Raw genomic sequence first — 23,629 nt, 5'->3', positions numbered from 1 at the left:
CTAGCTCCTGCCTCCCGGGAATCCTTTTTTATTCGTATTCCGTGCTAAGAGACTGGCTCAGATCCAGGAAAGCCGCTCGGAGGGGGGGGGGGCGCCCCTCCAAGGCTGGAAGAGCTGAACCAAGGCGCTCCTGATCCGCTCCTGCCTGCTAACACCGAGGAGCGCTGCGCCCTTGGGGGTCCTCCACAGAGTAAAGCCCGGATCTGCGGGCGACGATGCCGCATGTCGCCGCGCGGTGGCGGAAGCAGCACAGAGAAGGGGTTCAGCTAGGCAGCCAGTAAGCTGCTTTCTGTGCCCCGGGACCTGGGGCTTCCCCGACGGGTCGCTGGAGGGACCGCACGGAGGTGGGGTAGGGGGCTGGGGAAGGCAGTGGCCTTCCGGGAGAATGGAGAGTGATGGCAGCGAGTTCCAGAGATGTGTTTCGTTTTCCTTTCTCTCACTAACACTGGAAATAGAAGCAGGGGAAGAAAGAAAGAGAGAGAGAGAGAGAGAGAGAGAGAGAGAGAGGGAGAAAGGGAGGGAGAGGGAGAAAGAGAGAGATGGAGGGGGAAGGGGAGCGGAAGAATTCTCCCTCAGACAGCATCCAAGAGAAGCTGTCCTTGGATTAAAATTCCCTGTTACCATTGAGTACGAGGCTAAGTCGCCCACTCTGAACTTGGCATCAAAACCTTCTCCTGTCCACTTTCTCCCATTTCTCCAAAAGTATATGTCCCAGAGAGTATAACTTCTCTCTGAAATTCAGTTCTGGGGCCCCTAAGCCAAGGTTCCTTTGTGGGGATGGGGGCGGGGGAGGGTTATCCAAGCCATAGCCTTCACTGCTGCGCGTACTCCAGGACAGGCCCCTGCTCCAGCCAAGTACAGCGCTTTCCTACCTCCACCTACGAGGTGCATTTTCTAGTGGGCGGGCATTCTCCCTGTTTCACCTTTTGAAGGGGCTCCTACCCCGTCCCTGGGTTTAATTCGTTTCGCTCTTCCCTAGCGCGATAACAACATGCACCTCTAGAACCCATTCGGTCTTGGACATCTTGTTGGGCAGATGAGAAGAACATTGCGGTCCCACAGCTGAAGCGGTGAGTTGAGAGTACCTCTCCAGGCGTGGTAACTGACATACTTGCCTTCGCCAGCAGAGGGGAGTGGCTTTGTCCTCATGCTCCTCTGGTGACCACTTATGGCCAGGACTTTATTTTCTAAGCAAGATGAATCTCTGTTCTGGCATATGCTGAGTGCGTGATTCTGGACAGATGACTATATAAGCCCAGCCAACATCCTTCCCCAGCAACTAACTGTAGAAGTAGGGCTGAGAAAGACCTAGGCTCTTCAAGACCTAGGAGAGCTTAGGAACTGTAGGCCGTCGTAAAACCAGCCCAGAAGAACCTGGCTGAAATGGACAGTGAGTTGAGGACTGAGGGCTGGAGTACGAACGAGGTCTTGATAGGAAAGCATCGGGTCATCACAAACATCCCCACCCTAAAGGAACCACGTGCCAGTGTTTCTGTGAGAATACTCCAACCCCCACACAACTCATTAACTCCTAATGATCTACAGCGTTGGAGCTTAAAGCACCAATCAGAGAGAACCTATCCTTTGATGGAAACTATAACAAACACACAGTACCTTACTTAGATTTTGCTGCTGTATTTTCAGATATCCATATGTGCCCTGCTACAGTCAGTTGGCTCAGAAAGATCAGATAGCTTGCTCAGGGTTATAGAGCAAGTTCACAATAACAGTCGTTAACAGCCAAGTACTGGCTGTGGGATCTGAGACTTGTGCTCTGCATGGATCATTCATCCTGTCCTCACAACAAGCCTTCAGTGAGAGTTCATTTATCATCTGAACACATCCCTGTCTGTCTCCTGCGGAGCCCAGGAACTGAACTGTAGCCACCTACAGAGTTTGACCTGGACTCCGTTCTTTCTGAAGGCTCTGCTCTTTTGACTCCATCTCCATTGCATATCCTTCAACATCACTGCACATTTGTCATTACCACCGATTTTAGAAATAGCCATCACACACTTAGTAGCTTTTGTCCACGGCTGCATCTCATGCTCTGCGTGAAAGCTGTTAGGCTTTTACGGATAGGTGAACAATGTTGGGAGCAAAACTTTTCAGCTTCCCTCGGGTTTGAAAAGCAGGAAGCCACAGATTCACAATGAACAGATCCCCGGAAGAAAAGACAGCTTGTTCACACACATACAGGAGCGCTCAGGAATGAGGAACTCACTGAATAACCGGAAGTAAAGGTTAACATCTTCAACTAAACGGCTGAAGACAAATATTTGGTGGACAAGAACTGAAGGAGGTTTGTTAGCATAATTTTATTTTTTTATAATGTCCCAATACCAAAGACCAACTTCTTCCTGGCCTAGAGACTCTGTGAGAGGAGGGTAAAAGCAGCTGACCCTACTTAGGATAGATCCTTTCCGGAGAGGCATTTTTGTTAGCAGTGTTAGCACTCACCATTGGGTTCTTTTGGTCCCAAAAGACCTCTGCTTTTCCTAGATTTCAAGCTTTTTAACAAATTTCAGACAATATTCTGGACTGAATGATGTATAGAAAAGACAGGTTGGAGCCTGAGACATGAGAGGCCTGCATGGGAAAAGATGAGCACAAATCAGAGTGAAAAATAAAGTGACAGATGAAGGACTGGAGCAGACAGTGGTCTCTTGAGTCCAGAGGACCACCAGTTGAGAGGTCTGACTGGACTGAAAGTGAAGCAGGGACAGGGGAGACAGTCTGTTTGGCTTTCCCGGTTCTCACTTTTAAAGCCTTTAACAATCATAGACACCGGATTCAGGATCACAGAAAACGGAAGGTGTGGGCTTCCGTGAGCACGTCCTGAATGGCCTGCAGGGTGGTAACTGCAGGCATGGAGGCTGACCAGGTCTAAGCTCTTTGTACAAACTTCAAAGCTGTTTGGATGTGGCCTAGAGAGCTCATTTAGGTACTTGGGGACTTTCATGTACACAAGAAAATGTGGGGGTGATCTGTGAAGTGAGGTTTTACTTCTTGGTGAGATGAAATCAGAAAGGTGGGAGGCAAGTAGGAAATGGTAAAGGATTATTGCCGGGTGTATTTAAAGTTTAGCAGAAAGTGACCAATGCTAGAAAAAGATCCTCATCCACCTTGCTAACTTCCGTAAGACCTGAAAGGTAATGAAAGGGATGGGCTCTGAGCATTCCCAGGAGGGTCTTTTTTTTTTTTTTTTTAAACACACAGTTTTCTCTGTAGTTATTTCCTTCTTTGATTGAACTAATGAAAATAAAATTGTTATTCTCAAGAAATAAGCAGTCAGATGCTGCCAGATTAAAACACTAAGGGCAATGAGTGACCACACAGGCCTTTTCAAATTTGTTTTGCTTGACTCTGTCGACAAAATCTCAAGCAGGACTTTTCAAATGCAACTCAAGTCTAGAAGCCAAGCCAAGACCATGGCTCTGGATTTCTTATGGCATCCACAAGTTAACGCAAATGCCCTGTTCTTCAGATGTCCGCTCCATATGCTAACATTCTTTATCTGACTTGGCCTTCCTGACTCACTGGTCAGACAGGGAACCCTGGAGCTCAATACCTATCAGTTTTGTAAGCATTGTCCCCGTAAAGTCAACCTCAGTTCCTTAGAACTATCAAATTCTGTCTGATTTCATATGCATTATTCTCCAGTGCAACATTCTAGTCAAAGCCTCAATTACATAACCATTGTTTCCATCACAAGGGAAGAGATTCTTCAGCACAAATAGCTAAGTTGTAGTGAGTAAAGCGCTGCTCAACAAGCACTCCCATTTCTGGGAGAGCGAGAAGATAACTATTTCATTTCTGTTCACAAAGCCTAGTTTACTAAATCATTATACATTATAGCTGAGAGGAAGAGAGTCCTCAAATCCTTCCAGAACATGTTAAAGAACCATCGAAGTTTCCAACAAAGCCACATCAACTTAGCCATACTTCATCAGTTAACGTGACTTCACATAATGAATCATTGCTTTGAACATTGTGAACTTACTCATTTCTCTTGAGTTTGGGGAGTCTTCACTCAGACTAGGGGCACCGTGTCAACGTGGCTGAAGCTGTGCCCTTAGAGGTCTGTGCATCAAAGCTCCTGCCAGAATCATTGCCGTGAGTCCCTGAGATGAGATTTTTATTGAAGACAAAGCATTCTGGATTGTAGGTAACTTAATTGCAGAGGCCTTTGGAAGTGCATCAGGCTAGCTAGATCTACATACATTTCCACTACATGTAGATGGAGAAAGTTCACAAGGCAGAAAATCTGGTGAGAGTCCCTCCTAACTCAGCGCAAATCAGGGCTGGGAGATGGCTCGGATGGTAAGGGCCCGAGGACATGAGGTGAGGCATGGGAACTGTTGCCTGTGACCAACCACGGGAGGGAAGGCAATCAGACCCTTGAAGCCCCTTCACCAGTCTGTTTCTTTGAGTTGAAAAGCACCAGGTTCAATGAGAGACCCTGCTTCAAAAAGAAGATGGAAAGCAAGCAAGGAAGAAGACACCCAACATCAGTTTTGTTTTTTTTTTTTTTTTTTGTCCTCCACATGCATGAACACACTTACAGAGAAACAGAAACACACACAGCACAATTTATAGGAAAATTTGGTTGTTCCTGGTACTTATAACTTCTTAAACATTAACTGGACTAAGTGTAGCATTATTCCAAGACATACCACGAATAGTGAGGGTATTGGCAAACTTTGGGAAATTTAATATAATTCTGGAAACATAGGCACCTAACATTTTACCTGCACACATGTGATTGAAGGAAGGCTGTGCATCTCTTCCTATCGGGCAATGTTTCCTATGCCCTTTGTCTTAGTCGGAGTTTTATTGCTGTGAAGAAACAGACATTATGACCACAGCAACCCTCATAAAAGAAAGCCTTTACTGAGGTTGGCTTTCAGTTCAAAACTTGAGTCCATTATCTTCATGGCAGGAAGCAAGGCAGTGTCCAGGCAGATGCTGGAGAAGGAGCTCAGAGTTCTGCATCTTGATCCTCAGGCAAAAAAAGGAGACGGTGTCCCGCACTGCTCATAGCTTGAGCAAATATATGACTTCAAAGCCCGTTCCACCATGACACACCTCCTCCAACAAGACCAAATCTATTCCAAAAAGACCACACCTTCTAATAGTGCCACTTCCTGTGGCTATGCACTCAAACCCATGAGTCTAGGGGGGCCATGCCCATTCAAATCACCACAGTGTTTAACCTTTGTAGTAACATTTTAACACTTCTGTCTCACATACCCATTCAAATCACCACAGCATTTAACCTTTGTAATTACATTTTAACACTTCTGTCTCACAGAATTTGAAAGCTTCTCAAGGTTTTTTGTGTGTTTGTTTTTAAGAAATATTAAAGTTAGTCTGAAATCAATATTTTGATAAATGTTTATTATGGGGAAAGAAGATCTCAATGTATCAATATTCAAAATATACACAATATATTTATTCATATTCTATAACAGCAAAATGCCAAAAATATTTAAAAGTTTAAATTTTAATTACCTAGATTTGTAGGTCGCTGTCAGATAATACATAGTTATCTATTTAACTTAAGTGACAAAAATATTTTAAAAGTAAGTTTAGGATGTAACATATTTGTTTAAAAAAAATAGAAACTAATCTGTCTTATAAAATGAGACGACTCAGTTTTCTTAGGTATATAATTAAGTCAACATGACAAACAGAATTATTATAAAGAGAAAAAATCTGAGCTTGTGATGGTTAGTATTTTAATAACTTAACACAAACTAAGGTCATCTTGGAAGATGGACCCTCAAATAGAAAACTCTATCAGATTGGCCAGTAAGCAAGTTTGTGGGATGTTTTCTTGGTTAATTATTGATGTGGGAGGGCCCCTTCCACTCTGGATGGTGCCATCCCTGGGCAGGTGGTCCTGGCTTGTATAAGAAAGCAGGCTGGGCAAACCATGTGAGTTCATGGTCTTGCTTCTATTTCTGCCTCCAGGTTCCTGCCTTGATTTCATGCCCTTACTTCCCTGGGAGATGGACTGTAATCTCGAAACTAAAGCAGGTCTCTTCCTTCACAAATTGTTTTTAGTAGTGGTGGCTTAATCACAGAATAAAAAGCAAACTGCAGCAGTGTTTTCCAGATAGACTACTCGGACGATAAAAACACTTTTACAATACTTTATTATAAGCAGACCAATAACCCAGAAAAGCTTCCTAAGGCATGGGAGTGGAGAACAGAGGACACAGGACCAGGAATGACACTTTTACTTTGCATCCCAGGACCAAAGGTATTAAAAATCATTAATCCCACCCTTCCTCCCTCTTCTCTCATCCCCTCCCATGCCCCTCCCCAAGTCCACTGATAGGGGAGGTCCTCCTCCCCTTCCATCTGACCCTAGCCTATCAGGTCTCACCAGGACTGGCTGCTTTGTCTTCCTCTGTGGCCTGCTAAGGCTCCCCCCCCCCCATACCCCTACCCCCTGCACCTCAGGGGGAGGTGATCAAAGAGCCAGCCACTGAGTTCATGTCAGAGACAGTCCCTGCTCCCCTTACTAGGGAACCCTCTTGGAGACTGAGTCTATGGGCTACATCTGTGCAAGGGTTCTAGGTTATCTCTATGCATGGTCCTTGGCTGGAGTATCAGTCTCAAAAAAAAAACCCTGTGCCCAGATTTTTTTTTTTTTGGTTCTGTTGCTTTCCTTGTGGAGCTCCAGTCCCCTCCAGGTTTTTTTTGTCTCCCCCTTCTTTCACAAGATTCCCTGCACTCTGCCCAAAGTTTGGCTATGAGCCTCAGCATCTGCTTTAATACCCTGCTGGGTAGTCTTTCAGAGGCCCTCTGTGGTAGGCTCCTGTCCTGTTTCCTGTTTTCTCTCTCTTCCAATGCCCATCCCCTTTGCCTTTCTGAATGAGGATTGATCATCTTAGCCAGGGTCCTCCTTACTTAACTTCTTTAGGTGTATAGATTTTAGTATGTTTATCCTATATTATATGTCTAATATCCACTTATAAGCGAGTATGTACCATGTGTGTCTTTCTGCTTATGGGATATCTTACTCAGGATGATCTTTTATAAGTTCCCACCATTTGCCTGCAAAATTCATGATTTCTTGTTTTTAATTGCTGAGTAGTAATCCATTGTGTAAATGTACCACAATTTCTGTATCCATTCCTCAATGAGGGACATCTGGGATGTTTCTAGATTCTGGCTATTACAAACAAAGCTGCTGCAGAGAGGACAAGGGAGGGAGCTACAACTAGGATATGAAGTGAATAAATTGTAATAAATAAAAAAAAATATCAATATAGAAGAGTTGCTAAGGAACTCAGTGCTATAACTACAAAGAACTAAATTCTATTAGTATTAACAAGACTGCAATCAATATAAAGTACCAGAATGAATTGCTGCGAGGTGGTTACACATTACGTTTGACTTGTGAGATCAGAGAACCCTGCTAAATCATGACTTGCCACATCCTGTTACACAGAAACTGTAACATATCATCTTATACTCATATTTGCAACCCTAGATTTTCTACGCAACCCTAGAAAATGAACCCATCTGGGAAACTATTGTCTGGTACACATAGTGCAATGCAAAGAATCGTCTCTAAGTTCTGTTTGGTTACTACTGCTCATGGTTATAATCTTCTTAAGTGTGAGAATTTTATCTCCTTGCATTAACAAGTAATGAGGGTAGAAAAATTTACCTTTTTCCAATAGACTGTTACAAATAATGCCCTTTAAATTATCAGATTTTTCCTTCTTTTCAGAAATTTTATAGAAATTAAACATCAATAGATAAAGCCCAGCTTTATCAGTCTTAGAGCCCAGCTATAGATTAGAGCAACTCACAGAATGGTCAGACTAGAAAAGATGATCCTGAGTGAGATATCCCAGAAGCAGAAAAACACATATGGTATATACTTACTTTTAAATGGATATTAACCATATAATATAGGATAGATATACTGAAGTCTATAGTCTTAAAGAAGCTAAACAGCAAGAAAGACCCTAGGGAGGATGCTTGATCTTCATTCGGAAGGGCAAACAGGATAGACATCCGAAGTAGGAGAAGACGAGGAACAGGACGGGGGCTTTCCATAGAGGACCTCCAAAAAACTCTACCCACCAGGGTTATTGAGGGAGATGGTAGGACTCATAGCCAAACTTTGGGCAGAGTGCCAGAAACCTTGTGGAAGAAAAGGGAGCTAGAGGGACCTGGAGGGAACAGAAGCCCCACAGGGAAAACAACAGAGCTAAAAACCTGGGCCCAGGGGACCCTACAGAGACTGATACTACAACCAAGAACCATTCATAGAGAGGACCTGGACTGCCTGCTCAGAGGAAGCCACTCAGTTTCCAAGTAGGTTCCCTAGTAAAGGGTACAGGGGTTGTCTCTGACATGAACTCAGTGACAGGCTCTTTGATCACCTCCCTCAGGGGGGTGTAGCCTTGCCAGGCCACAGAGGAAGATAATACAGCCAGCCCTGAGGGGACCTTATGGGCTAGGGTCAGATGGAAGGGGAGAAGGTCCTCCCCTATCAGGGGACTAGGGAAAGGGCTTGGGGGGAGGAAAGGGAAGGTGGGTGAGACTGGGAGGGGACAAGGCAGGGGGCTGCAGTGGGGATACAAAGTGAATAAATTGAAATAAATAAATAATTAAATTTTTTTGAAAATCATGACAAGAAAGAAAGAACAAAAGAAAGAAGAAAAATAAGAAGAACCTTAAAAGTAAATGGACAGCTTGGACTACACAAAATATAATTGCTTTTGGAAAGCTTTAGGTTTCCACATCCACTCAATGTTTCTTCTATATGTCTTTCCTTATCATTCTGGAAATACCACTCATCACTTTAGAACAAAGCTCTCTCCTTAGTAAAATGCACCCAACATTGCTTGCATGCTTCCCTTTTGTATGTGCTCTGGCTTTTTATGTTTTTAGTTAGCATACAAAAAAAAAACAATGACATTTCATGCATATATATCATTCTTTGCTCAACCCAGCCTCCTCTTTCAGCCCTCCTTTTGCTCCCCCTTTCTCTCTCATTGTTTCCCTTCTTCCGTTCAAATAGGTAGGTCCTCCTCCTGCTTTAATCTCATGTGTATACATATGGTGTGTCCATATATTTAAATTGGATTCCACATATTTGAAAAACACATGGTATTTGCCTTTGAGTCTGACTTATTTTGCTTGTCTGTCACATCTTGCACAATCCAAGGATTGGCCCAGAGAAGGCTATGAGGCAATGAAGGAAAGACAAACACATGGTCACTGAGAGAAGCTGTGTGATCTTGTGGTCTGGGCTCTCTGATGTAGACACCACAGTATCCCAAAAGCTCAGCATGTTTATTTTGGAAGGTTGAACAGAGAGGTGACTTATTGCAACATACCTGAACAAGAAAGCAGGATTATTACATACAGATAAAAAAGGAGGCAGGGTTATTGCACACAGTTGAATAAAGAGGCAAGGTTAGCTAATCACAGTAAGGAATAGTTTTTGTAGGAGAGGGCTCTTCAGAGTATGAAAACTCCAGGAGAAAAAGCTATGGTGGACATTTTCTGTACACACTGTCAAGATTTGCACTCAGGCAAGAAGTAGGGCCTCAACTAGGGAAGGCTTTGCCAATTTCCCATGGGTCTGAGGCATTGAGGTCCTTGACATAGTTGTGTCACGGCCAACAATAGACATTCACTTAGAATTTTACTCACTTCCTATATCTGTCCATTTTCCTGCTAATGATAGAATTTATTTTGTTTTGTAGCTTAATGAAACTCCACTATATGTATATGTACCACGTTTTAAAATCCATTCCTCTGTTGGAAAGCATCTGGGTTGATGCTATATATTGGCTATTTTATAAATCGTGCTGTAGTAGGTGGAGACCCACAGGTATCTCTGAGGTGTGCTGACTTAGAGTACTTTGGTAAATACCCAGGAGTTGCAAACTTTTCATGTAATGTCATTATCATCAATCCTTAGTGGTTTTCTTTGGATATATACATACTGAATATAATTCATTCCCATCATTAGTGACCTCATCTTGCATAGAAACTTGGCACACGAGCAGTTATTGAGAGACCAAAAGATTAAAAATTAGCAGCTATTATTAATTAAGGCCTGAACTGGGTGGGTGGGGAAGTCCAGTAATGCCCTGAGGGGAAGGACCACCTTATTGCATTCTTCCCCCCACCCCCACTAGAGATACAATTGCTAGGAAACTGGCCCATCCCCCTAGGGAGGGACACCAGGTCATTCATGGTCTGGGGACCTTTCTATAGCCAATCAATTCAAAATGTAGCATTTTGACCAATAGATGCTTGCCAGGCAGAAGTCGCCCCTGCCTTGGGCATGCTGGGAGGGACCAGAATCTTTAAATCACCCAACTAACCTGAGCATGGGGTGCTCGGCTCCCACCACTTTGGCAGTGGGTGGTGTGAGCCCAAGCTGCAGCTTGTAATTTGTAATAAAAAGAACCTCATGTATTTACAGTGGAGTCTAGTTATTCCTGGTCTTTTGGGGTTCATGAACTGGGCAGAACATCATCAATCCTTAGTGGTTTCCTTTGAATATATACATATTGAATATAATTCATTCCCATCATTAATGACCTCATCTTGCATAGAACGTTGGCACACGAGCAGTCATGTCATGCCATTTTGTTACATACAGCACTCTGCGAGGGACAACAAAGTCTGTAAGCATCTTGTATCACAAGGTCTCCATACTTGCTATAAATTTCAATATAAGCTATAACTAGACCCAAATATTAAGAGTCTCTCTGTAAATGGAAGAAGTAAAAAGAGTGAAAGTTTAAATTTATGAATAATAATAAAAACTCCAACATTTTCTTACTTGGAAATGATCTAAATTGTTTAGTAAATATCTACTGGTTGGTATAAGTTTAAGTCATTAATATATTGTAAGAATTATTTTGAGCATACAAATTATAAAACAGTGATTAGTTAAAAGCCCATTAAAATCTGTTTAATTCATATTTTAACTATTATATTTGTGTTATTTATAAAAATTTCCTTAGATAGTAAAAACACAATCCCCCATCATCCTAAGTTAGTTCCTGCTATTTTTGTACACATGGATATGAAGAAATCATATTCACAGCTGTGTAGAAACTGACATGTTATTTTGGGGAGAATGTGGAAGACCTTGAGACTTTGGAGTGGGAAGGTAGCTGAAAGCTGAAAGCAGAGTTGAAGTGGACATCCCAGTAGGAACTTGGAAGACAGTCTTGCTGAGAACTATGAAGAAGTGAAGGCCCACATTTCAGAGGGGAACAACCTTAGCAATTGGCCTAAAGAAACTATTGTGCTATTTTGGTGAAGAATTCCTGTGACTTTTGCCTTTTTCCTAAGAATTTGCCTGCACCTAAATTGAAAAGGGAAGAATTAATTTAGTTGTTGGGGGATATCAACATAGCCTAATAATAACTCTCTTGTGTGGTTATTAGTGATCACTCGTATGCATGTCTGCAATGAAAAAGAGCAAGTGGGGCAAAGAAAAATACAAAATGTTTTGAGAGAGATGGGGGGAAAGCACCAGATAATTTATTGTTGGAGGTCAGGCTGAAAGAGATAAGGAGATCTGAGTGAAGCCTCATCAGCATTGGAATAAAGGGAGGCTGCTCTTAGGGCAAGACTCCACCCAGCTAATTTCTCAGTTCCTAATAAATTTTCTTTTCCTAAAAAAAATAAAGAAGGAAAAAGTTGCTACAAATGTAATCCAAGGCAGCTAGGCTACATCTCAGTTAAGCAGCCATATTTGGGAGGGTCAGCCTAGTGGGTCTGGCTCTAGAGTCAGGAAGGATAGTTGAGTAAAGTAGTTGGAGAATCTTCCTCCACGGTCAAGGAGAGCCTTTAAGGCCTGATAATCTGTGACAAGGCAGACCTTTCCTGAAGGCCCTGAGAGAAAGAAACCATTGCCTGAAGCTGTGAAAGTGGATCCTGGATTATGTTGGAGACATAAAGATGTTAAAGGCGCCAGAGGCATGAGATGGCCAAGCAGAGCTGCACATTGGGAGTGGAATTGGCTCAGGAGAGAGATGCTGTTTGTATGTTACAAACAGCAAAGCTTAAAGGACAGAACCATCTAAACCCTTTGACCCTGGACATGATGCTATAGGATTTGGAATCTGTCCTTCTGGGCGTGGTCTTGTTTTGGTCCAGTATTTCTTCACTATGCCCTGATTCCTTCCTTTTTGGAAAGGTAATATATATTCTGTGTCATTTTTTTTGTGGGAAGTATGCTATTATGTTGCACAGGCAATTTAACTGGCCTACCCTTATGGACTTTTAGGGTCTTGACAATGTCCTATGTCAGTACCTGCATCCTGTGACATCATCTGGGCCAGCCAGGTACTTCAGGTCTGCCATTCCCACCCTTCTTCTCTTGCTCTCTCTTCCTCCTTTGTTCTCTTCTCTGCTCTCCCCCTTTCTCTGTCAGGGCACCCCCTACCCTCATCTCTGTCCCTCTGTCTCTCTCCGTCTCTGCCTTCATGGTTCACTCAGGCCGTAAGTCTCTTCTGCTTCCCTTCCCCTGACTAAACTCTTTCATAGAAGATCTGTTGTGTGCCTGTGGCATCATTTTTAAATGTTAACATATGTGATTTACAGTTTGAATTTACAAAGGGTTACTGTTAAAATAAGAGATTACTATGAGTCTCAGAAGAGACTGAACTTTTGAACAGTTTTGAAGCTGTGAAAGACTATGGAAACTTCTAAAGTTGGTTTGAATGCATTTTGCATTATGATATGGCCAGAAGACCATAGCAGCCAGGAAGTGGAATGTGGTGATTTGAATGAAGTATCCCCAGTAAGTCTCAGGCAGTTTAATACTTAGTACCCAGTTGGTGGACCAGTTTGGGAAGGATTAAGAGGTGTGGACTTTTGGGAAAGGTGTGTCACCAGAAGTGGGCTTTGATGTTGCCAATATCATTCCCAGTGTTTTCTCTGCCTGCTATTGTGGATTGGGACAAGAACTCTCAGCTGTTTTAGCACCATGCCTGCCTGCCTGTTGCCATGCTCCCTACTATAATGATGATGATGATGGACTCTTACCACTCTGGAATTGCAGGCCTCAAACAAATCTTTCCTTATACAGGTTGCCTTGTGAAAGACCAAAGGAATTAAAAATTAGTTCTTTTTTTTGGAGGGGGGGTTATTGAATTAAAGTTTAAAGTACAAGCCTGAAGGAAGGCCAGCCAGGTGGAGACATGTCCAGCCACCTGAGAGAAAGAACCAGCCTTACTGCATTCTTTCTATGCTCACTAGAGATACAGTTGCTAGGAAACTGGCCCAGATGGCCTGGCCAGAACCACTTAAAGAGATAACGTCTCCTGGCAACCCACCCACATGGCCAGGCCAGAACTGTTTATGGTCTTGACACCTAAAGTAAACCAGTCATTTCAAAAGTCAATTTCCCTTACCCAATGGTATAACGCCAAGGCTTGGAGACCCCCTGCTTATGGTTTTGCCCTTTAAAAACCTGTTCCCCTATAGCTCAGGGCTGCACTCTTTCTCTTCAACAGGGAGGTTGCTGTGATCTGGGCTCGAGCTTGTTTTAAGTAATCCCTCATGTGTTTTGCAATGGACTTGACTTCTGGTGGTCTTGTGGGATCTCACGATCTAGGCACAACATTTTTTGGAGGTTCCACTGAGATTCCAAGATTTCCCAGGACCCCAGAACCTCGGTCCAGAGAGTCCAGCATCAACAAGTGAGTGTTTTTATGTCTCAGTGTTTCTACGCAGTATCCGTGTTTGCATTTGCTTTCTGTTCTGAAAATTTGTCCTGAAAAGCCTTGAGGTGTTGGTTTATACAGGAAGATGTAGCTAGGAATGGACACTCTCGGGGATCACAGCTTTTGGGGACTGGGAGACGTCCCTGGCTCTGGGGTGGTTGGCAGAGTGCCCCCCGCCTGCCGCCTGTTTTTGGTGGACAAGGTTGGAGTGGTTGACAGAGAGGCCACCCACCTTATTTCTGGGGTGGTTGACGGAGTGACCACCCGAGTTTTGGTGAGTTTTGGAGAGTTTTGGTGCATGTGGAATCCCATCATTTACTCTCCTCTCTATGCTTCTCTGGGCTTCCATGGCAGGGAAACCAGAGCGGAAACCTGAAGGTCTGTGAGTCTGAGCTTAAGTTGTGAAATGGCTACATGGGCACTAGTTTGTACTTGTCTTTCGATTTTTCTCCTTATGTTTGTGAATCTTTGTTTGTATTGGACTATATGATTGTGGGTCAGACTTCCTCTAGTCCCTCCCCATTCCTCCCAACTCTTCCTCCCCGATTCCCACCGTATTGGGAAGAGCAAGGGCTGGAAGCGCTCTGGCATCGGTATCAGTATACTCTCCACAGCAGGTGGGGGGATGTGAGGCCGGGGCCAGGAATGAAATTGTCTAGAAGTGCTCCTGGCCATCTAAAGGTGGCTGCTGAGTACACTTTCATCATGGTGTCAGTGGGCTGAGGGAACTGTGACCTCTGATCAACTGGCCTGCTGGAAGACAAGCTGCCATTTCAGGCTGTGGTATAATTGGTATAATTGGGCAGGGCACCGCTATAGAACAGTGCAGAGAGCCCAATGAGGGATGGACTACTATCCCTTTGTTTTTTTGCCTTCTTGCTTTCTTTCTGGGCACATTGTACCAGTACATTGTTTTCTTGTGTTGTTCTTTTTTTGGGTTTGTTTATTTGTTTGTTTATGATGGTCTCAGTAGGCAGGTGACCAAACAGTTGTGCACCATGGTGACTTCGCCTGCTTCATGCTCCCAGAGCTATAAGCTGGGTCACCTCTGGTCACTGGTGGGAGCATGCCTTGGGGCAAGACAGATGGAGAACTCCCAAGGGCAGGGCGGGCTGTGCAAGCTTGCCCAGGCTGATGAAACTAAAGTGCTTGAAATTACAGCTGGATCAAGTGAGAAAAGTTTTGTTTGTCTGTTTAAATGTATGCATAACCATTACATGTTTCTGACTGATCTTAAATGGTTAATGTGCTCTGTATGTCTTGGTTATAGATTAACAGTTATTGGATATGTTTAAAGGTTAAATTCAAACTCTTGTTTAGAACATATATGTGTGCTTATGTGTTCATAAGATCTATAGAAGAACAGATGTTTTCAAATAGCAACCATATGGCTTGCCATGGCATGTGATGTGACTCCGCCATCTTGAAATTGCCATGTGATGTGGGGGAAAGGAAAGGAAAAGAAAAATTACAGAACCTCTTAGTTGCAATGAAGTTTGTTTATCATCCTATTTCTTTTTAGACTAAGAAGACAAGTCTCATTTTAAATTGGTATTGATTTTAGAGATTGGATTGTTTGCACTGGTAAAATTTGGTTTTGACTTTTAAAATTATGGTCATGCTTTGTAACTTCATTCCTAAAAAGGGTACTTTATTTTGATATTACAAAAATGGATTTCTTCTAAAAATGTGTTTAAGGCTATGAAACATTGTAAAGTTTATCAGGCATTTTAAAATAATCAACTTGAGAAGTCTAGCAAAGAACTTGGAACAGTTTCTCAACCCTTTGGGGAAGGACAAAAGACCTTGGTATTTATTTTATGAATTTTAGCCATACTGTTAGTGCCAATTAAGAAAACTGCAATTTTTACAGTGTATCATGTCAGGATGGTAAAAACCCAAGGAATGACTTAGTAAAAAATGATGAGAAGGATTTTGGTGGAAGTTTTTATGTTGTCTGAAAAGCAAGAGAGAAAGTAAGAGACTGGGATAATAAAGAAAAGAAATTGCTTGTCTAAAGTAAAAAATGTCTGGTTAAACCAGAAAAACGGAGCTAAGAAAAGCCTAACCTGAAGATATATAGAATGTTAGGGAAGGTCAGGGTATGTATAGAAAGCCACAGGACATATGAACTGTATTTGCTTTGGTTTTATATACCTGCAAATATGATTTGAGAAAGAACTGTAAAATATGTTTTTCTTCATTTAAAAGGCTGGTGACTCTTTAATGCAAAATGTTTTCTTATGCTCTTTGAAGGGGGAAGAGGACTGAAACTCTATGTTAGCCCAGGGTTATAAAGGCTTGTATTCAAGTTATCCAATATATGCCTGACCGCCAGTTCCTGACTGGATGGATTGATGCTTTTTCTTTCTGGCTGATAGGTTTGGTATGGCCAGAATAGTTTTAAAATTGTTCTATGATGTTCTGTTATGCATTTGGTTCTAAAACTTGTTTGATTACAGTGTTAGAACTTTTGGTTATGGGACATCATAAATGTTCCACAGTACTTGCTATACTGTGGGAAGCAGCAACACCTAATGGCTATGTTTTGGATTGCCGGCCACAGCCTGTAACAACATGTGGCTAGCTGCCCTGTTGGTTCAGGGATAAAGAAGGTGGACCCATGGTTTCACCATTATCCTTGTTGGGAGCTGCCAGCTGTATTCAGTTCCCTGTTTAGTGCTAACTAAAACCTTTGTCCTTTAAGCTTATTGCTTTTCAGTCTTAAAACAATGTGGTAGGATCAGCAAGATTTGCTAGTCCCTCTATGAACTGTAGCTGATTGAAAGTTTTGCTTTGATTTTACTTCAGAAATACATTTAAAGTTATGCTAATGACTGCAATTGGTTACAAGACTTAGCTTTAGCTAGTGTTTTGCTTATGTTTTTAAGATTAAGCCTAGGATGGGTAACTACAAAGTTTGCCTATGTAGATCTACTTGAAATAGATATAGTTCTAAAACATTAATATAAGGAATATGCCACAATTAGAGATTATAGCATTCTGTTTTACAGGCTATAGTTAAGAGCAGACAAAGAGTAACTCATGTGCTGGCCCTCAAGCTTGTCAGAGATCTGTGGAATATGGCATTTTAACATGTGTAAGCTTACTATGGCAGAGAGTCCCCAAATACTGACAGTAGCTCCCCAAGGTTTCTGAGAAGATTTGGGCACAATGCAACTCTGGATTCTGGTATGCTAACCGCTGGGAGAGACTCCCCCAAAAGGCCCACCACTACTAGGGCCCAGCCTAAACTGTGGACAAAGCTGTGGACACCTGGAGAGTCATTTTTCACATTGTTGAAGGTGAAGTGAGGCCATACTCTCATGTTCTTTTTTTTCCACAGAAACAATTTCTTATCTTGGCAAGACCACCTCTACTCATCATGCCGTGAGACTACAGGAGCCAGGGACAACTGCCTAGGTGGTGGACTGACTAGTCATCACTGTTATTTTGATTGGTACATATATTTAGCTTATAATTTATCCTCAGGTCTCTGATCACATTTATGGCTAAGCTAAGCTAATAGTAGCTTTACCACTAAGGAGCAGACAATGAGATCCACTGTTAGTTCATTGGTCAATTCATTAGCTAGTAAGAACTACTAGATACTAGATCTTTTTTTAGAAAGGCAAGCAGATTTGCCTTACTCATGGGGTTCATGTTAATTGCCTGTGTCTTATGGTGAATAACTGAATAGATGTAAGGTCTGAGGATATGAAAGTTTAAGTTATATGGATATAAAAAATTGTTCAAAGGTATAGGAAAATGTTTCAAAGTTGGCAAAAGCAACCAAGATTGGAAGGTTTAAGTAGGTGTTTTAAGGTAAATGAATGTAAATTTTAATGATATAAGAAAGTAATTTAAGGGATGTTAATAAGAGAGATATTTTCAATTTCTCCTTCCTCTCTGCTATTGTTGTGCTTATGTTGTTATAAGATTTCAGAAGTTCAGAGTTTTGACATTGATCAGTAGAGTTTTGACAAGCAGATGGAGCACTGACTGCTTATTATTCAGTCATAAGCCTGAGATTTTAATTTCCTTTTGGTTGTCTTCTGGAGATAGACTTAAAGATGCTTCTCATCATGCTAAAACATTTGTCTAATGTTTATGTCTGACTTAAAAGCCATAGGTTTTACTAGATCTTAATGCCGTGAGCCTACTCCTGCTGTCTTGCAGACACTTGTTATCTGCTTTTTCTAAAGTATGGATCTCAATACAATCGTGTCACTAATATACTTCCTTTTGTAAACTAAAATTCATATGAGTTTCAGGAAACCAAAAAGTCATGAGACATGGATCTGGCATAGCCCAAACAGACCCCAAATGGGTTTTTTTCCTCGGTCTTGGGATTTTTCACTTTTCCCATTTACTAAACAATTCTTAACTTCTGTTTCTAGTCTGAATTTATATCAGCAGATTTTCACCTGGTTGACAGAATCTACTTGGGGATCAGCTATGGACTGCAAGCTGAAATCTGGACTTGCTGGAACCTGAAGTAAACCAGTCCCGCCGATGTAATGGATCCATGGCTCTTCAAGTGGATCACTGATTAGATAGTGCCCCATTGCCTAGCTTTTGACTGGCATTTCAGCCTTCCTAGCCCCTGAGGCCAATGGTCCTATTTTCATAACTGAATAAGTTTCAGAAGAAGAGATCTCTGCTCATAATCTCACCTAATAGGCTGAAATGCTAACTCAAAAGGGGCTCCCTGGCATTAGCTATTATCTTGGGGAACCTGCTTAGCTGGAGTAGCAACTGGACAAAAATAGCATGGAGAGACACTGGCAAGAGAGGATTCCACAGGATGGTTTAAATCCTGGTATCATAGTTCTCCTTGGCTTACTACCCTTATATCCACCCTGAAGGGACCCCTACTCATTTTGATTTTTACCTTTGGGCATTATATTTTAAATTGCTTGATGGCTTTCATGAAGTAATGCTTGAGAGCGATACAGCTAATGGGACTCAGATCCTGTTGTGGAAAGGTAAATCTGGAGGATACCAGGGGTCATATCTGGAAGACCCAAGACTGGGTTTTCAAATGATCATGGGACGGGAAAAGTGAAAGACCAAAGAATTAAAAATTCAGAGTTTTTTTTGAGGGGGGGTTTATGGAATTAAAGTTTAAAGCATAAGCCTGAAGGAAGGCCAGCCAGGGTGGAGACATGTCCAGCCACCTGAGAGAAAGAACCAGCCTTACTGCATTCTTTCCATGCTCACTAGAGATACAGTTGCTAGGAAACTGGCCCAGATGGCCTGGCCAGAACCACTTAAAGAGATAATGTCTCCTGGCAACCCACCCACATGGCCAGGCCAGAACTGTTTATGGTCTTGACACCTAAAGTAAACCAATCATTTCAAAAATCAATTTCCCTTACCCAATTGTGTAATGCCAAGGCTTGAAGACCCCCCCAACACACACACTTGCAGTTTTTCCCTTTAAAACCCCTGTTCCCCTATAGTTCAGGGCTGCACTCTTCCTCTTCAACAGGGAGGTTGCTGCGACCTGGGCTCAAGCTTGTATTGAATAAACCCTCATGTATTTTGCAAAGTACTCAATTTCTGGTGGTCTTTTGGGGTCTCGTGATCTAGTCACAACATTATTGGTAATGTTTTTTTTTTTCATGGCAATATAAAAATAACTTAAACACCTGTCTTCATTATAAAACTTAAGTCCCAAATCACACACAAACAGAGCAATAAAAAAATCTCATTAGTTAATGTATAAGTTAGTCCTTGTCTTTCCTCTGCTTTATAATTTTATATAAATTTTACACTGCCCATAGTTAAGTTGAGGTTACCTGCTCAGTATAAATGTAAGTTTAAACTTGTATTTTTTTTCTCCTTTTACAGAGAGACTAAGGATATTGGGTCTAGCAATAGACTTTTCTGGCGGATGATGTTACTAATGAACAATATTTGGTCTCCCACAAGAATGATCTCTCTCTCTCTCTCTCTCTCTCTCTCTCTCACTCACTCTCTCTCCCTCCCTCTCCTTCTCTTTCTTTCCCTTCCTCTCACTCTCCTTCTCTCTTTCTCCATCCCTTTCTCCCCCATATGAGCTAGTTCCTGTCTTAGCTAGGGTCACTATTGCTATTACAAAACACCATGGCCAAAGCACATTGGGGAAGAAAGGGTCTATTTGCTTACACTTTTATATCACTGTTCATCTTGAAGACAATAAGGACAGGAACTCAAACAGGGCAGAAATCTGGAGGCAGGAGCTGGTGCAGAGGGCATGAAGGAGTGCTGCTTACTAGCTTGCTCCGTTAGGCTTGTTCAGCCTGCTTTATTATAGAACCCAGGACCACTAGCCAAGGCATGCCACCATACACAATGGGCTGGGCCCTTCCCCATCAATCACTAATTAAGAAAATGTTCTACAGGCTTGATTACAGCCCTGTCTTATAGAGGCATTTTCTCAATGGAGGGCCCCTCTTCTCAGTTGGTTCTAGCTTATATTAAGTTGACATAAAACTAGCAAGCACAGCAGATACCTTGTCAGCTTGACAGACAAACACATCACTGTTAAACTGTAAAGCGACAACTTTTTCACATTTATCCCCAAGATCACACATTAATAAAGAAATCACAGTATAAAACATTTTTAAAACTTTCACAGCCTTACCAATGCAAACATTTTAAAAGCTATCTTTTTAAAAATATCCACTTGCTTTTAAAAATTGAACTTCTATAAAACTCCAAAATCTTTTTTAAAAGTTTAAAGTCTCCCAACTGTGGGTTCCTATACAATGAAAACTAAATTATATACGTCCTTACTTCAAAAGGGAAGAACCAGGGCACAATCACAATCTGAACAAAGCAAAACCAAACTTCAACAGTGTAAACACTCAGTGTTCAATGTTGGGATCCACTCAGCATCTTTTGGGCTCTTCCAAAGGGTCATTTCTCCATTGCTGTGCCCTCTGCAGCTTTTCTCCTAGGCTGTGGCTGGCAACTCTTCACACCTGCTGCTGCCCTTGGAAGTCATCCCATAGTATTGACATGTCCAAAAATGCTGTCTTTTTTTCCCTGCAATTGGTCTGCACTCTTCTGGGCTCTATTCAGGAACTTTAACATTGCAACAAAGTGCCAAGCCTTAGCTGCTCTCCATGACCCATTCATACCTTCAAAACCAGCACCATAGTGTAGGTGACTCTTACACTACCAAGCTCTGCTGTCAGCATGAGGTACAACCTTGGCAGCTTCTGGAACACAGATGATCCTGAAAAAACACTTTCCAGACTTCACCTCAGTGGTGCCAGTCTCTTGTTAATCACCATTAATTTCTTAGCCCCAGCCAACCAGCATCAATTGTTCCTATAAAACAAAAGTCTCACTTTAGTGGTTCTGGTGTTTTGTTAATCACGGCTGATTCTTCTGCTCCAGCTAACCAGAACCACAGATTCTTAACTCAAATAGCAAATGGCCTTGATAGAATTATAAAGGAACTCTCAAACTTCCCTCTGAATCTTCATGAGCCAGGCCTTCATTGTCTGTACTGTTTTCAACCAGAGCCCACAGAACAACTCACTAAGCTTTGAATACTCAATGGCTTTTCTTGCCCAAAGTTTCAAAGTCCTTCTACAATCCTTTAAAAGAACACATGGTCAGGGCTCTCACAGCAATACCTCATAATCCTGGTACAAATTTCTGTCTTAGTTAGGGTTACTATTGTTGTGATGAAATACCATGACCAAAGTCAGGCAGGATGTATTTGGCTTATGTTTCCTCATAACTGTTCATCTTGAAGTCAGCACAGGAACTCAAACTGGGCAGGAACCTGGAAGCAGAAGCTGATGTAGAGGCCATGGGGGAGTGCTGCTTCCTGGCTTCTTTCTCACGGCTTGCTCAGCTTTCTTCCTTATAGAATGCAGGACCACCGGCCCAGGGCTGGCACTATACAAAATTGGCTGGGCCATCTCCCATCAACCACTAAGAAAATGTTCCTCAGGTTTGCTCACAGCCTAATCTTATGGAAACATTTTCTCAATTAAGGTTTCCCCCTTCAGATAAATCTACCTTTTGTCAAGTTGACATAAAACTAGCCAACACAGGTTCCCGTATATCTTCCTCAGCTCAGTTCCCTCCTCTCCACCTGATCTGGGGAAACCCCAGGTCCTCGAAGGAGTGTCACACAGCCCTCAGGGAGATTACAGGCCCAATCATTTCTCACGTTCAGTGTACACTAGGGAACATTCTAATGAGATGCCTTGGTTACCTTAGCTTTCAGCCAGTGACTTTTTCCATACCTCTAACCTTATACCTGGAGTCCTTCTTCTCCATAACAGCTCCCCCACCACTGACCATAGGATAATTAATTACTGTATTCCCTTTGTTATGATAGGACTGTGCTGCAGCATGTAAATGAAATATTCCCTGGCATTCCTAGCCCCACCTAATAAAAATGCATTCACTTCTGAAACCCCTCCCACTGCCCAAGGTGTAGAAGTCCCCACTTCATCATGTACTTCACCAAAGGATTCTGAGCCTGGATGTTTATTCTGAGCTGAAACACTTGGAGAAAAAAAGGACCTCCCTTCTCCAGGAAGAAATCACCCTTGGAACCCCTGGTCTGACTTCTGTGCTAGCAGTCACAGCAGAAATGTGGCAGTTACCTCTTGCATGGCTGCAGCGGGCCCCTGCTGTTCATTACCACTGTCTTTCCACCCACCCATATGCCCATCTATGGGAGCGAGCAGCTGGCTGTTCCTGAGGCAGCCACTGACTCACTGGAGTCAGGTCAGGCCCTGGTTGCAGCCCGGCTCAGGTTTCAGAGCCCTGAGGTCCTCACTGTCATCTGACCCAGTGTTGGCAGCCTAGCCTAAAAGAGCTGTGACATTTTGCTGCAGAGAAATCTTTTCTCCTCCACCTGCTGGCTTGATTGAGATCTCCTGATGTGTATCCTGGTTCTCTGGCTCAGGTCTGGCAGCATTTGGGTCTTCGGGGAAATATGGAACTACATAAGTGATTATTTCTTTCTAAGCTTATAAAAATAGAATCCTTTAAGAAATTTTACCAGCTACTTTGGTAGTACCACCAAAAGCCAGGACACTATTTCAGGCCCATAAAGTGTGTATCTTTATAAACATGCAGACATATTATGCCCAGTTTGTGAGATTCCCCCCCCCCAAAAAAAAAAACCCCACCAGGAATCGACTCCACTGTAAACACATAAGGGTTTATTTAATACAAGCTTGAGCCTGGGTCGCAGCAACCTCCCTGTTGATGAGGAGGAATGTGGTAGGGTGGTCTAGGGGAACAAGTGTTTTAAAGGGCAAAACCACAAGCAGGGAGTCATATGCCTTGGTGTGACATGATTGGGTAAGTGAAATTGACTTTTGAAATTATTGGTTTACTTTAGGCACCAAGTCTATAAATGGTTCTGGCCTGGCCATGTGGGTGGGTTGCCAGGAGTTAGTATCTCTTTAAGTGGTTTGGCCATGCCATCTGGGCTGGTTTCCTAGCAACTGTATCTCTAGTGGGCAGGGAAAGGATGCAGTAAGGCTGTTTCTTCCCCAAAGGTGGCTGCACATGTCTCCACCTATCTGAACTTTGTTCTGGCTTGTGCTTTAAACTTTAAACCAATACACCCCTCCCCCCAAAGCCTAATTTTTATTTCTTTGGTCTCTCAGATAGACATAGAAACAATTTTATAGTTTTAATTCTAAAAATTTAGTCCTAAACCCCATATTAAGGGAGGGATGTAAAACTCAGGAGTTATCATAATAGTTGATCTTTGTCTTTGCAACACTTAATAATTTTATATGAACTTTGCATGCCAACAGATGGAATAAGTTGAGGCTACCTGCTAAATATGAGGACTAAAACTTTTCACCAATATCTACACTTCCCCCCCCCCTGCCTTTTATTAGGATCTGAACTAAGTTTTA

General features: G+C 42.4%; 1 long non-coding RNA gene across 1 annotated transcript; it reads left to right on the top strand.

The window, feature by feature from the left end:
• The first annotated feature begins 267 nt into the window (after positions 1 to 267).
• On the top strand, positions 268 to 19,353 carry LOC132649188 (uncharacterized). The gene is made up of 4 exons (XR_009587630.1): positions 268 to 344; positions 980 to 1,070; positions 17,080 to 17,193; positions 18,172 to 19,353. It is a non-coding gene; the product is annotated as an uncharacterized LOC132649188 (long non-coding RNA).
• Positions 19,354 to 23,629: the final 4,276 nt, after the last annotated feature.

Source organism: Meriones unguiculatus, chromosome 19, assembly GCF_030254825.1.
Source record: "Meriones unguiculatus strain TT.TT164.6M chromosome 19, Bangor_MerUng_6.1, whole genome shotgun sequence".
Taxonomy (NCBI): Eukaryota; Metazoa; Chordata; class Mammalia; order Rodentia; family Muridae; genus Meriones; species Meriones unguiculatus.
This window is presented reverse-complemented; position numbering and strand designations above follow the sequence as displayed.